This window comes from Ailuropoda melanoleuca, chromosome 3, assembly GCF_002007445.2.
Source record: "Ailuropoda melanoleuca isolate Jingjing chromosome 3, ASM200744v2, whole genome shotgun sequence".
Lineage (NCBI taxonomy): Eukaryota > Metazoa > Chordata > Mammalia > Carnivora > Ursidae > Ailuropoda > Ailuropoda melanoleuca.
In genome coordinates, this window is record NC_048220.1 from 93,688,192 (window position 1) to 93,702,741 (window position 14,550).

A 14,550-nucleotide genomic window follows, 5' to 3' on the forward strand; every position below is an offset into this window, starting at 1 on the left:
GCTATTGTGGACAATGCTGCTATGAACAATGGGTTGCATATGGCCGTTCTCTTCACTACATCTGTATCTTTGGAGTAAATACCCAGTAGTGCAATGGCTGTATCATAGGGTAGCTCAATTTTTAACTTTTTAAGGGACCCCCACACTGTTTTCCAGAGTGGCTGTACCAACTTGCATTCCCACCAACAATGTAGGAGGGATCCCCTTTCTCCACATCCTCTCCAACAATTGTTGTTTCTTGCCTTGTCTATCTTTGCCATTCTAACTGGCGTAAGGTGGTATCTCAGTGTGGTTTTGATTTGAATTTCCCTGATGGCTAATGATTTTGAACATTTTTTCATGTGTCTGTTAGCCATTTGTATGTCTTCATTGGAAAAGTGTCTGTTCATATCTTCTGCCCATTTTATGATTTGTTTATTTGTTTCTCGTGTATTGAGTTTGAGAAGTTCTTTGTAGATCTTGGATACCAGTCCTTTATCTGTGGTGTCNATCTCTTTTCGCAGATGACATGATACTCTATATGGAAAACCCAAAAGAATCCACTCCCAAACTACTAGAAGTTATAGAACAATTCAGTAAGGTGGCAGGATACAAAATCAATGCCCAGAAATCAGTTGCATTTCTATACACGAATAACGAGACTGAAGAAAGAGAAATTAGGGAATCCATCCCATTTACAATAACACCAAAAACCATGCGTTACCTTGGAATTAACTTAACCAGAGACGTAAAGGACCTATATGCTAGAAACTATAGATCACTTTTGAAAGATATTGAGGAAGACATAAAAAGATGGAAAAATATTCCATGCTCATGGATTGGAAGAATTANTTGAAATACAATGAAGAAGACACATAAAGATGGAAAAATATTCCATGCTCATGGATCAGAAGAATTAACATAGTTAAAAAGTCCATGCTACCCAGAGCAATCTACACTTTCAATGCCATCCCAATCAAAATACCAATGACATTTTTCAAAGAACTGGAACAAATAGTCCTTAAATTTGTATGGAACCAGAAAAGGCCCCGAATCTCCAAGGAACTGTTGAAAAGGAAAAACAAAGCTGGGGGCATCACAATGCCGGATTTCGAGCTGTACTACAAAGCTGTGATCACAAAGACAGCATGGTACTGGCACAAAAACAGACACATCGACCAATGGAACAGAATAGAGAACCCAGAAATGGACCCTCGGCTCTTTGGGCAACTAATCTTTGATAAAGCAGGAAAAAACATCCGGTGGAAAAAAGACAGTCTCTTCAATAAATGGTGCTGGGAAAATTGGACAGCTACATGCAAAAGAATGAAACTTGACCACTCTCTCACACCATACACAAAGATAAACTCTAAATGGATGAAAGACGTCGATGTGAGACAGGAATCCATCAAAATTCTAGAGGAGAACATAGGCTGCAACCTCTACGACATCGGCCACAGCAACCTCATGACACATCTCCAAAGGCAAGAGAAACAAAAGATAAAATGAACTTGTGGGACTTCATCAAGAGAAAAAGCTTCTGCACAGCCAAGGAAACAGTCAAAAAAACTAAGAGGCAGCCCACAGAATGGGAGAATATATTTGCAAATGATACTACAGATAAAGTACTGGTATCCAAGATCTACAAAGAACTTCTCAAACTCAATACACAAGAAACAAATCATAAAATGGGCAGAAGATATGAACAGACACTTTTCCAATGAAGACATACAAATGGCTAACAGACACATGAAAAAATGTTCAAAATCATTAGCCATCAGGGAAATTCAAATCAAAACCACACTAAGATACCACCTTATGCCAGTTAGAATGGCAAAAAATTGACAAGGCAAGAATTTGCATTCTAACTAGCTCCCAGGTGATGTCATACTGCAGGACCACACATTGGGAATAGCTGCTTTAAAGTCACGCAAAAGGTGGTTATTAGTGAGTCTTCCTGCTACTTGTTCAGATTAATCAAAAATGCCGTTTTTTGAAGCAATGGGTTTCATTATCATGTCTCTTATTGTAAGAAGATGCTGATATTTCTTTGAATAAAAAAGGGGGGAAGGAGTTATGATTCTAGGTTTAAGCAATTCCCTTAAATGTCTTATAAAAAGCTTTTCAAAATTTTCTGATGGACTAAGGGGAGGGGGGAGACGTGAAGGTTGATATTAGGGCAGTTTGTACTTCCTTTTTACTACACATTGGTTTTTGTTATTGCTATCTTTTCTGTTTTCATTTTTTTTTAACAAAGGAAATAATATATCCTGATAAATAACATTTCAACTTAAGCGATGTCAAAAGATAAAAGTTTTTGTTTTTGTTTGTTTTTTCTTTTTTTACAACTATGATATCAAGTTCTTAGGACATGTCTTTGTTTATGCACAGACAGAGCAAAAGTATGTAGAGCAAGACTAGTCCTGAAGCAAATTATTAGACTTAAATCCACATAACCATTTTGAAGGGAGTCTTAGTCCTGTGAGAAAGGAGAAACATTATTAAATGGGCTACCTTGCCATGAATTTGAAGGATAAGTTTTTGAACTACTAACCATTAAATTTGACACATCACTGTTAATTTTTTATCATCTAATAATATTTATTGAGATATGTCACTGTAAATTTGTGGAGGAAGATAATGGTCAATTGTTTTCTACAGAATGGTTAGATTCTTGTTTAACATAAAAACTAAAAGAATTAATATGCTTTTTGGTACATTAAATTTATATGATAATTCTTAAAAAGAAATCTATTTTGTAGATGATTTTACTTTGCAAAATAAATGGTAATAAGTGTTGTTTTCAACAATCAGGGTCCAAATCTTGGCCACTGTATGCTTTTGCAATGAGTAAATTATAGAGTATGAATATATGGTATGTTAGTATTACTGCTTTATATTTGTACCAAAGGTTACGTGCAAAGTAATTTAAGACTTTGATTTTCTTTTATTACCTTGCTTTTAAAAACTGAAAGTTTAGCTTTAAAACCCATTAAGTTTTTTTCCATGTTTTATTTCTATTCATTAAGAATTTAGTGGTTTGATTTTTTTTTTATCTTCAAATGAGTTTCATGAAATAAGTAATTCTATGAATTTGCAATAATATCATCCAGTGGGATAACAAATTACATTTTCTTTTTATTTTCTTGCTTATTCTTACTTTTAAACTGATCATTTAAATGTTATAAAACCAATTCTTCCATCGCTCAAGTGCTGATTTAATATTACAATGAAATTGTGAGTGTTTTTTTTTTTAAGATTTTATTTATTTATTTGACAGAGATAGCCAGTGAGACAGGAACACAAGCAGGGGGAGTGGAAGAGGGAGAAGCAGGCTCCTAGCGGAGGACCCTGATGTGGGGCTCGATCCCAGAACGCTGGGATCACGCCCTGAGCCGAAGGCAGACGCTTAACAACTGAGCCACTGAGGCGCCCCAGTTTTTTTAATTTCCATATGATTTGTCTCATTTCTCAAGTCACTGAAAAAAAAGGTATAAAAAGTAGGAATTCATCCATTTTTTGTTTGATTTTGGTTTTGGTTTTCCATTGTATACCTTTCCTGCGCACACCCTCACCTCCCCCTACACCATTTGAGATACAAAAATAAATTTGATATTTTAATAGATAATGACCATACTATTTTATGTGTTGTCTGGAACCAGTATGACTTTATTTTGTAAAGGAATATTTTATAAGGACTGGAAAAGCACCATAAACCTTATGTTTACTTTACCATGATGTCTATGTGTGCAGTAATGCTGGCTATAGTTCAGCCTCTTCCTTTAGTAGCAACTGTTGCACTAGGTTTGATATTTGTAAAGATTTAATAATGTAGTATAAAATCTCTTATAAGAATAATTACAGAAAAATTAAAATTTCTAGAAAGAGGTCATAGAATCTAATCTTCAAGGAACAACCACTGCAGAAAGTGATTGTAAATCATTATTCTCACTTTTCCCTTATTCATTACCACTCACTGCGTCAAGGTGGTGTGTGTCTTTTATTTTTTTTTAAATTTATTTATTTATTTGAGAGAGCAAGAGAGAGTGTGGTGGGAAGAGACAGAGGGAGAGAGTCTCAAGCAGACTCTGCACTGAGCACGGAGCCCTAGGTGGGGCTTGATCCCACGACCCCCAGAGCACTACCTGAGCTGAAACCAAGAGTCGGACACTTTAAATGCACCACCCAGGCACCCCAGTCAGTAGTATGTCTTTTAAAAAACAATGAAAAAATGTGAAAAAATACAAAAGTTGAAAAAAAAAATCTTGACAACCTTGTTTTATAATGAAGGAATTTGCATTATCAGCAGTGACCTGAGACTATCAAGGCCAAGTGTTGCCTACATTGATGACCTATCTCTGATGTACTATATAAAGGGACTGGCATCTGCAGGGTATGGCCTATAGATTTCATTCAGATACATGTGCAATTATTATGAGTGGATAATAGGAGAAACCAAAGTTCCTGGGTAGAATGCACCATTTTATTGAACTTGATAAGATATTTTAGGCAGAAACCAAGTAATTTTCACAGTGTTAACAGGGAAGAGGTAGAGGAGACACTTCTGTATTTCCACATGAAAGTCAATATGGGTTAGTCCAACATTCAGTGTAGCACTGGTTAGGCTGAAAGCTGTACTTCCACAGTCCACTTAATGGTGAGATCAGATGTTTTCAATCAACAAAAGTAACAGCATACACAAAAATTAATTCAAAGCAGATCCTAGACAAAATATAAGAGTAAAAACTGTAAGACTATCATAAGAAAATATAGGAGTAAATCTTTGTGACCTTATATTAAGCAAAGTTTCCTTAGATATTTGATGCAAAAAGCACACGTGATAGGAGAAAATATAGATAAATTGGATGTCATCAAAATTAAAGCTCTTGTACTTCAAAGGACATTATACGGAATGGAATACATTTGCAAATCACGTATCTGATAGAAGACTTTGTAGCCAGAATATATAAAGGACACTTATAACTCAATGATAAATAATTCAGCTAAAAAATGGGCAGAAGATCTAAATAATTTTTTAAAAGATACATGAATGCCAAAAAACATGAAAACATGCTCAATATCATTAGCCATCAGGGAAATGCAAATCAAAACCACAATGAAATACCATTTTGCACACTCTAAGATGGTTCTAATCAAAAGACAGATAATAAAAAACACTGGCAAGATTGTGGAGAAAATGAAAGCCTCATATACTGTTGGTAGGAATATAAAGCACCACCCCTTTGGAAAACAGTCTGGCAGGTATTCAGAAGTCTAAATATGGTTACCATATGGTTTGGCTATCCCATTACTAGGTGTAATCCCAATAAAAATAAAAGTATATCCATACAAAAACTTGTACATTAATATTTATAGCAGTATTATTTGCAATAGCCAAAAACTAGAAGCAGCCCAAATGTCTATCAACTAATAAATGGATAAAGAAGATGTGGTATATCCATTAAATGTAATATTATTTAGCCATAATAAGATCAAAGTACTATAATTATTGCAATATGAATTAACCTTGAAAATAATCTAAGTGAAAGCAACAAATTACAAAAGACCACATATTATATGATTCCATTTATATGAAATTTTTAGAATTAGGCAAATCTATAGAGACAGAGTAGATTTCTGGTTGACTAGGGCTGGTAAAATGGGGAACAAATGAGGAGTGACTCCTAATGAGTACAGGGTTTCCTCTTTGAGTGATGAAAATATAAAATTGATTGTAGTGATACTTGCACAACTCTGGATATAATAAAAACTACTGATTTGAAAAAACTGAAAAAGAATTGAGAAGCATATCAGCAAATTTCTTACAACATACAGACCTTGTTTACATTCTGATTTGAACAAAATATGAAGTAAAAAATGTTCACATTCTGATCTGAACAAAATATAAAGTAAAAAAGAGAAAAAAAATAACAGCTGTAGAGAGAACACATAATATTGAAAATAATGCCTCCAAATTGGTTCAAACTAAATCATCAAAGGTAGCCGTGTGTGTGTGTGTGTGTGTGTGTGTGTGTGTGTGAGAGAGAGAGAGAGAGAGAGAGAGAGAGAAAAACAGAGACAGAGAGACAGAGAGAGAGACAGAGAGAGAGGTATTCCTGGAAGCAGGTTTACCCATTCACGATTTCCATAGGCTCTGGGTCCATCACTGACCCTGAATCCACTTGCTTAAAAGGTACAAGAATTGGTCCACCTGGCCATAATGGTGACACAACTGGGCATCTTGCTAAAGGTGCTTGTTGAACCAGGATTAGACCACTGCATGCTTTCTAACTCTCCTGGAGCTGAAATATGGAGAAAGTCTTATTCAGAGTAAGGTCTCAGAAAGACACAATAGCCCTCATATTCAAATATGAGACTGGGCCAGATAGTCTTGCTACCTAAGTTAATGAGTCTGTATTCTTTGGTGGTAGAACTGTATGTTCTGGTTAGAAACATAACACTTCACGGTACCTGTTCATATACATTTATTCTATAAATATTGAGGCCAGAAAGAAATACATGGCCAGTCTGTCGCCATGTATTGGGCACTTATATTTGGCACAGCCATTGGATGATATGGTTCAGAGTCCAATACTGACTGCCTAAATAAAATCTCACCATACTTCCCTCAAGCCGTATTCAAGTTGACCAAGCAAGGTATTCTGAGTTGGAGACTGTGGGAAAATCCACATCTCTGCCTGACCTGGTAGCAAGTAATCAGAAATATGTCCTGGGCCTGATCATGGTATGAGGGATTATCTAAAGTTACATGTCAGTTATTAGTCATATGAGTAACTGTAGGTTTTCATGAAAGTGTAATAGATATTCAAGAAGACAGATGGGATCAGAGGGGAGGAAAAGGACAGCTTATGCAAGATCATATCTATTTAGTCCTTATTAGCTATTTTATCTGCTTCCTATGTTCTCAATTCCCTATCCAGAAGTAGTTTCACATTTAGAGAACAGAGCATCTGCTAACTCCTCTACCTAAGAAATATATGTCCCTTAGTCTTACTAAGCAACATATGTAGTTTAAATGCAACCATACAAGGTCAAGTGGAGTACTTTCTGAGTACTGAGGCAAAGTCTATGGCCAGGCAGAATGTAGTAAAAAGTATGAAGGAAATACATATCAAGTGGGATACAGACAAGTATACAAATAAGCATTTAGAGGCTTTAAGGTAGGGAAAAGAAAATCAAGTATGAGGAGCCAACAGGTGAATAGTAAACTTCAAGTAAACTGAAAGAATATGCAGGATGGAGCGCATGGTGATTTCAGACAAAAATACTGGACACCTGAAATAGCCTGACCTGGTTTACTGAGTTTGAAGCAAATACTGCAGCATTCATATACTGGAAACAGTTCTTTCATGAAGTGTTCAATTTTGTATCTTGAAATGTTTATCATGCCTTCCTATAGACCCGTATTTCCTCTTTGTATCATTTTTCTTTAACAATTCTTACTGTGTGTGTGTGTGTGTGTGTGTGTGTGTGTGTGTGTGTGTGTTGGTGATGATTTTTTTCAGCTTTTTGTATGTCTGAAAAAGTATGCCACTTTCATTATTAAATATATTTTTGCTTAGTATAGCATTCTAGGTTGATTTTTTTTTTCAGTACTATAAAGATGTTGCTGGCATCCATATCTTTGTTATTTTGTGTGTAATATTTCTTCCCCCTACTACTGGCTTCTTTTAAGAGTTTCTCTTTCACAATGGTTTTGATCAATTTGATTATATCATGCCATACAGTAGTTTTCTTCATGCTGCTTCTACTTGGCTAAGTCACTTAGAGTTGTACCATAGTTCACTGATGCTCTTTTCCTTTTTTTTTTTTTAATAAATTCTTTTTTCTCTCTGTTTTATTAGGGATTGCTTCTCTTGCTGTCTTCAAATTCACTGATCTTAGTTCTGCAATGCTTAAACTGCTATTAATATCATCCTATGTATTTTTTTCAACTCAGATATTTCTGTTTTCATCTCTAGAAATCTGATTTGGGTCTTTTTATATCTTCCCTACCCTGCTTAATGTTTGAGCATAAGGAACACAATTGTAACCACTGTTTTAAAGTCTTTGCCTGCTAAATATAGTATCTGTATCAGTTCTGGGTCAATTTCTGTTTATTTTTCTCCTCATTATGGGGCATATCTTCTTTTTGTATGCCTTTTGTATGCCTGTCATTTTTTTGCCAAATGTCAGAGACTGTAAAATTTTTTGGTCAATATATTTTTGTAATCCTTTACATATTTTGAACTTTGTCTCTAGGACACAGTTAAGTTACATGGAAACAGTTTCATCATTTGAGATTGCGTTTAAAATTCATTTGGCGAGACAAGAACCATCTTTAGTCTAGGACTAGTTATCCAAACCCCCACCCACTGAGGCAACACCTTCTGATACTCTCTAATGCCTTGCAAATTATGCGTTTTTCTAATCTGGTTGGTAGAATACACAATATTCCCAGACCTGCGTGTGTTCCAAGTATTCTTTCTACTAATCCTTTCAGGTGGTTCTGTCTGCCCCTATAATAGTTTCCTCACAAACATGCTGATCAGTACTCTACTAAACACTCAGGGTTCCCTCTGTAGATCTCTGAAGTTCTCTCTATTGCAGCTCTTCTCTCCAGACCCGCTGATGAGATGAGACCCTTTGAGGATTTATCTCTCATCTCTCCATGATCACTCTCCCATATTGATATCCAGTATCTTGAAAACTGTTTCATATATTTTGTCTGTTGAGTTTTGTTGTTCATTTCTTTGTTTTTGGCAAGAGGGAAAATCTGGTCCCTGATACTCCATTTTGGCCAAAAACAGACATTCCCCAGTAATTCATTCTTAACTTAAACTAAGATTTAGTTTATTTTTAGTTCTGATTGTGACTGGTTTACATTTTTCTTTTTTTTTTTTTAAAGACTTTATTTATTTATTTGACAGAGAGAGACAGCCAGCGAGAGAGGGAACACAAGCAGGGGGAGTGGGAGAGGAAGAAGCAGACTCCCAGTGGAACAGGGAGCCCAATGCAGGGCTCGATCCCAGGACCCTGGGATCACGCCCTGGGCCAAAGGCAGATGCTTAACGACTAAGCCACCCTGGTGCTCCATGGTTTATATTTCTGATCCAATATACATTATGCTTTAAGTATTATCTTAATTAGTATGACCTCTAAAATTATTAGAGAAATGGATTAAATATTAGTTAAATATAGCACTTTTTAATTTGAAGGATTATAGTGGAGATTTGAAAGAGGAACCTCACAAATTCTTAAGAATTATTTTTTTTCTGTATCATCTTATCCTTCTTTTTCTCTGAACCGTAGAGAATGCTAGCCATACACTGTCATGTGTTAACAACCTGACTGGTTTTCTGGATAATTTTATCGATTAAATAATATTTTGACTTCTGCATTTATTTCAGATTTCCACTATGGTTCAATATGCATACCATTAAAAATTACTTTATCAGTATTTTAGAGTATTTAGAGCAATGTAAATGTATCTCTTTTGGTAAGGTTCTCCCCACTTATACTGATTATAATTTGTGGAAGCAAATTTCATATTGAAAATCAAAGAAATCACATGCCATGATTAATTGTGAAAGCTGAACTTCTACCATATTTTATCATAGCTGATTAGGAAATCTGCCTCTTAAAATTAGACTTAAATTTGCAGTGCTGGAAACCAATGATGAGTGAACAAAGAATTGACCTATTGCCCTTTCTATTCTTTTTTTTAATTTTACCTAAAAGTAATTAGCATTATCATTGGGGAGAATTATTATTCATACCATTTATATATGGCATGTGAAATTATATACACTTGCCATGGGTGTTTTTTTATAACAACTTTTTAGTAAAGTAAAATAGCAAGCAAAATATTTTCCTGGAACTCACAGTTTAACAGCAGTTGCAAACTGGAAGCCTTCAGTCTGAATTGACCCTGAATACTCAATCCTTGGCCATTCTTGTGTGTGATTATTTTTAAAGTTGAATTTCAGTTTAAAAATTGATCATGATGGCTTTGTGAAAGGGTAGTGGCTTAAAGCAACATAAATTTATTCTCTTACCATTCTGGAGGTCAGAAGTTTAAAATCAAAGTGTTGGCAGGGCTGTGTTCCTTCTGGAGGAAGGCTGTGCTCCTTCTGTTCCTTCTCTCTTTAGGATAATCTGTTTCCTTGCCACTCTCAGCTTCAAAAGGCCACCTGCATTTCTTTGACTCATGGCTCCTTTCTCCATCTTCAAAGCACCTATTTCAACCTCTGGTTCCTTTTTGAAATCATCTTCTGTCTTTGGCTTCCCTGGCTTCCATTTAAGAGGACTTTTGATTACTTGGGCTCACCTAAATAATCCAGGATAATTTACCTATCTCAGGATCTTTAACTGGATCACATGGTGGGGGCTGAGAGGCATTATTCAGCCTGCCACAGCTATTCTCTCTAGTTGTTTTCAGTTCTTTTCTTAAATATTTTCTTATTTATATTACCTGCCTGGAGCCTATGAGCACTGGGATTTGCAGATCCTGATTTCCAAAAGAGTGTATTGAGTCCTCATATTACTGAAACATCACAACTGCAGTTAGAAGTTGACTAACCAGACTCACAGATACAAATGGGTTTTAATAAACTATGACTTGCACTTAGCTTTATTGGTAGATACAAGACAAGAAACACATTTGGTATAATATCTTTACCTCATCAAAAGGCCAGCAGTTACCCAGGAACACAGCTTCTTTTACTCCCTCACCCACGTGGCACGGAAGGATGGAAAGCAAGGTGTAGGCCTCACCTTGACATAAGCTGCAAATCCTCGGAACACAGGTACTATACCAAATCTTTTTCTTGTTTTAACAGAGCACCTAGTACTAAGACTATCATGATTTTGGTAATGCCCATTAAGTCTTCTGACAGCTTTATAAGGTAACACAATAATCTCTTCTTTTCTTTTTCCTTTCTTTTCCCTCTTCTTACTTTTTAACATCACAGTTATAACATCACCATAGATATAATGTACAGCTATAATTTCTGAACTCTTTGTCTTTTCATTTGGCTAGGTATATATATGCAGTCACCTACTACTATATCTACTTATCTATTTTACTATTAAACTGAAACTAAAATCCCCCTCTATTTCTCCCAAACCTGTTTCACCTATACCCTTCCTTCTAGGTCACAGATAACTACATCCTTCCAGTAGCTAGCCATCCATAATTCTTCTCTTTTTGTCATTCCACACATAGAGTCTGCCAGTAAATCTTAATAGTTTGATCTTTAAAAAAAAGTACAAAATTCCAGAACCTGATCACCTTTCCCTCTCCCAATGCCACAATTGTATACTAAGCACAACTGTATACCATTATATCTTATCTTGATTATTACAAGAGCCTCTGTATCCCTTCCTTCCACCCTAGTCTATTGTCAACATAGCACTCAGAGAGGTCCTAGCTGACCGTATGTCCAAACATCTGTCCCTGGCTCAAACCCCCTAATGGTATTCTATTTCTCTCAAAATAAAAAAGGTAGGTCTTACAATGATATACAAGATCTAGCTCTGTTATCTCTCTGGCCTCATCTGCTATATCTCTCTTCTTTTCTCTCTTCCAGTTGCACCTCTTTGATGCTGTCAGAACACTGTCAGACATGTTCCTACTCCAGGGCCTTTGTACTTGTTGCTCTCTGTGCAATGCCCTGCCCCTGATAGCTACATGACTTATTCGCTCTCTGTTATGGGCTGAATTATGTCCTCCAAAAATCTATATGTTGACATCCCAATCTCCAGTACCTCAAAATGTAACCACATTCAGAAAGTGTATCTCTAAAGAACTGGTTAGTCTTTTAGAGGGCTCTTTTTAGAGGCCATTAGGGTGGGACCCTAATTCAATATGACTGATGTCCTTAAAAGTACAGTAAGAAACACCAGGAGTATGTATAGCATGCATACACAGAGAAAAGACCATGTGAGGACACAGCAAGAAGATGGCCATCTGCAAACCAAGGAGAAAATCCTCAAGAGAAATCAAACCTGATAAACCCTTGATCTTAGATGTCTAGGCTCCAGAACTGTAAGAAAATAAACTTCTGTTGTTTAAGCTACCAATCTGTGGTATTTTGTTATGGCAGATCTAGCAAAATAATACTCTCCCTTTCACTAGATCTTTGATTAAAAGCCATATTCTCGGTGTAACCTTATCTAAAATTTCCTACATACCCAGATTCCTTATATCCTATTCCCTGCTTTATTTTCATTTTATTACATACAACAAATACATATTGCATTTCTTTATCTTATTTATTATTTATCTCCTCTATTTCATGAGCTCAGTGAGGAAAGAGATTTTGACCTTTTATTTATTTATTTTCTAGGTTTCACACTACTATCTCCCTGGAATCTAGAATAGCATTCTTCGTAGAATAAGACCTCAGAGATTTATTAACTGGGCTGCATGTATACAAAAATTTAAGGACTAATAGGAAAGAAAAAACACTAAGGAACTGAAATCCATGCCACGAGAGTAGAAACAGAGGGTATAACCTAGGTCTTTAACTTTTTATTGACTATTCTCCAGAGAATCCCATTTTAGAAAGAAAGAGAAAATAACCATATATTTAGAATATGGAGTGATGAGAAATATGAACAAAGACTAGCATAAAGTGGGTATGTTGAAGGAGACAGGTGCACATAGTGAAATATTAGGAAAGTTAAGAAAGACTCCCTGGAGGAGGACTTTCTAAGAGTATGAAACCTATTTTGGAAAGAAAATTATTAGGTATTGCCCTAGGGCCTTATGTTTCAACTTTTATGTGTTTTTCTTTTCTTTTTTAATATATAAAAGTACAAAAAGACAAAAATATCACAGGAAATCTATCTTAGGGGCTAGATATGGCAGAAATATGTTCCATTAGGCTTAGAGTACTCAAGAATAGTTCAAATCCCTCTAGATCTGGAGGTCCGTCTTGGCTTAGCTCTGTCACTTACTTGTCATTTGGTTTTAAAAAATTTAACTTGTGGTAAAATATACATCTTGACCATTTTTAAGTGTACAGTTCAGTAGTATTTAATATATTCATATATTGTACAGCCATTACCACCATCTGTCTCTAGAACCCACTTCATCTTGCAGAACTGAAACTTTGTACCCATTAAACAATGATTCCCCATTTCCTCCCTCCCCTAGTCTTTGGTAACTACCATTCTACTTTCTGTCTCTATGAATTTTATGAATTTATACTCTAGGAAATTCATATAGGTAGAATCATAGAGTATCTGTCCTTTTGTGACTGGCTTATTTCACTTAGCATAGTACCCTCAAGGTTCATCTGTGCTGTAGCATGTGTAAGAATTCTCGTCCTTTTTATGGCTATGTATGTATGCACATGCACGTTTTGTTCATCCATTCATCTGTTGATGGCCACTTGGGTTGCTTCCACTTCTTGGCTATTATGAATAATGCTGCTATGAATAGAAGAGTACAAATATCTCTCTGAGGCCCCGCTTTCAATTCTTTTAGGTATATACCCAGAAGTGGAATTGTTGGATCATATGGTAAGTCAATTTTTAACTTTTTAAGGAATTATCAACCACAATGGTTGCACCAACACTTGCTATTTTCTGTTATTTTTCTTTTCTTTCCTCTTCTCTCCTTTTCTTTCTTTCTTTTTTTCTTTCTTTCTTTCTTTCTTTTCTTTTTAAATGTGTGTGAGGTGGTACTGTCATTTGAATTTGAATCTAAATTGTCTAAATTTCTGTTTCCCCTCTAAATTGTCTAAATTTTTGTTTCATGTTTCATGTTTACTATGAAATTCATTTGGATAATCCAAAAAGATGTAATACTAGTAAATACATGTGAAATTCCTCTGTGAAATTTAAAGATTCTACTTTGTTCTGGGACCTTTTTGGCTCTTCTAGAATTCTTATATGTCTGGGCTTTTCCTAAAAACATATTAATTACAAAAGTAGACGTATAATTGAGTATATAAATAACCAAAGAAAATTGGAAAGAGTTAATCATTTTCCCTTCCATTCCCCGACCTTTGCTCACAAACACAAGTGTGAAATTTTATAAATTTCAAGGAATATATAACAACTATTTAAATGATTCAGAACATAGGAAAGCCCCTAAATATTCCCCACTCATTCTGTAATGCTATTAGGACCCTAAAACACAATCTAAACAGAGATTTTATAACCACAAGGAACTAATATCATTTGAAAATTGAAGTAAAGAAACTACTAACAAATTGAAATAGCAGTATATAAAAACAATACTTAACTATTAAACTATTCCAAAATATCTAACCTGTTAATGAAATACATTACACTAATAGTAGGGGGGAACCCTCTAAAGTTGAAAAGGCATGTGCTAAAATTTACTATCACTTCATGACTAAAATTATAAACATTCTTTGGAAATTGGGCAAATGGCACCAATCAAAATCAAAGTATTTTTGACTAAGTTCAAAATTTTAAAGCTTCCCTGCAGTCTATATATTATTAGAGACAATATAAAAATGAGAACAATAAGGACTCACATTTATATGTAAGAAACAGGATTATGCCCTTTACCTGGATTATCTCATTTAATCC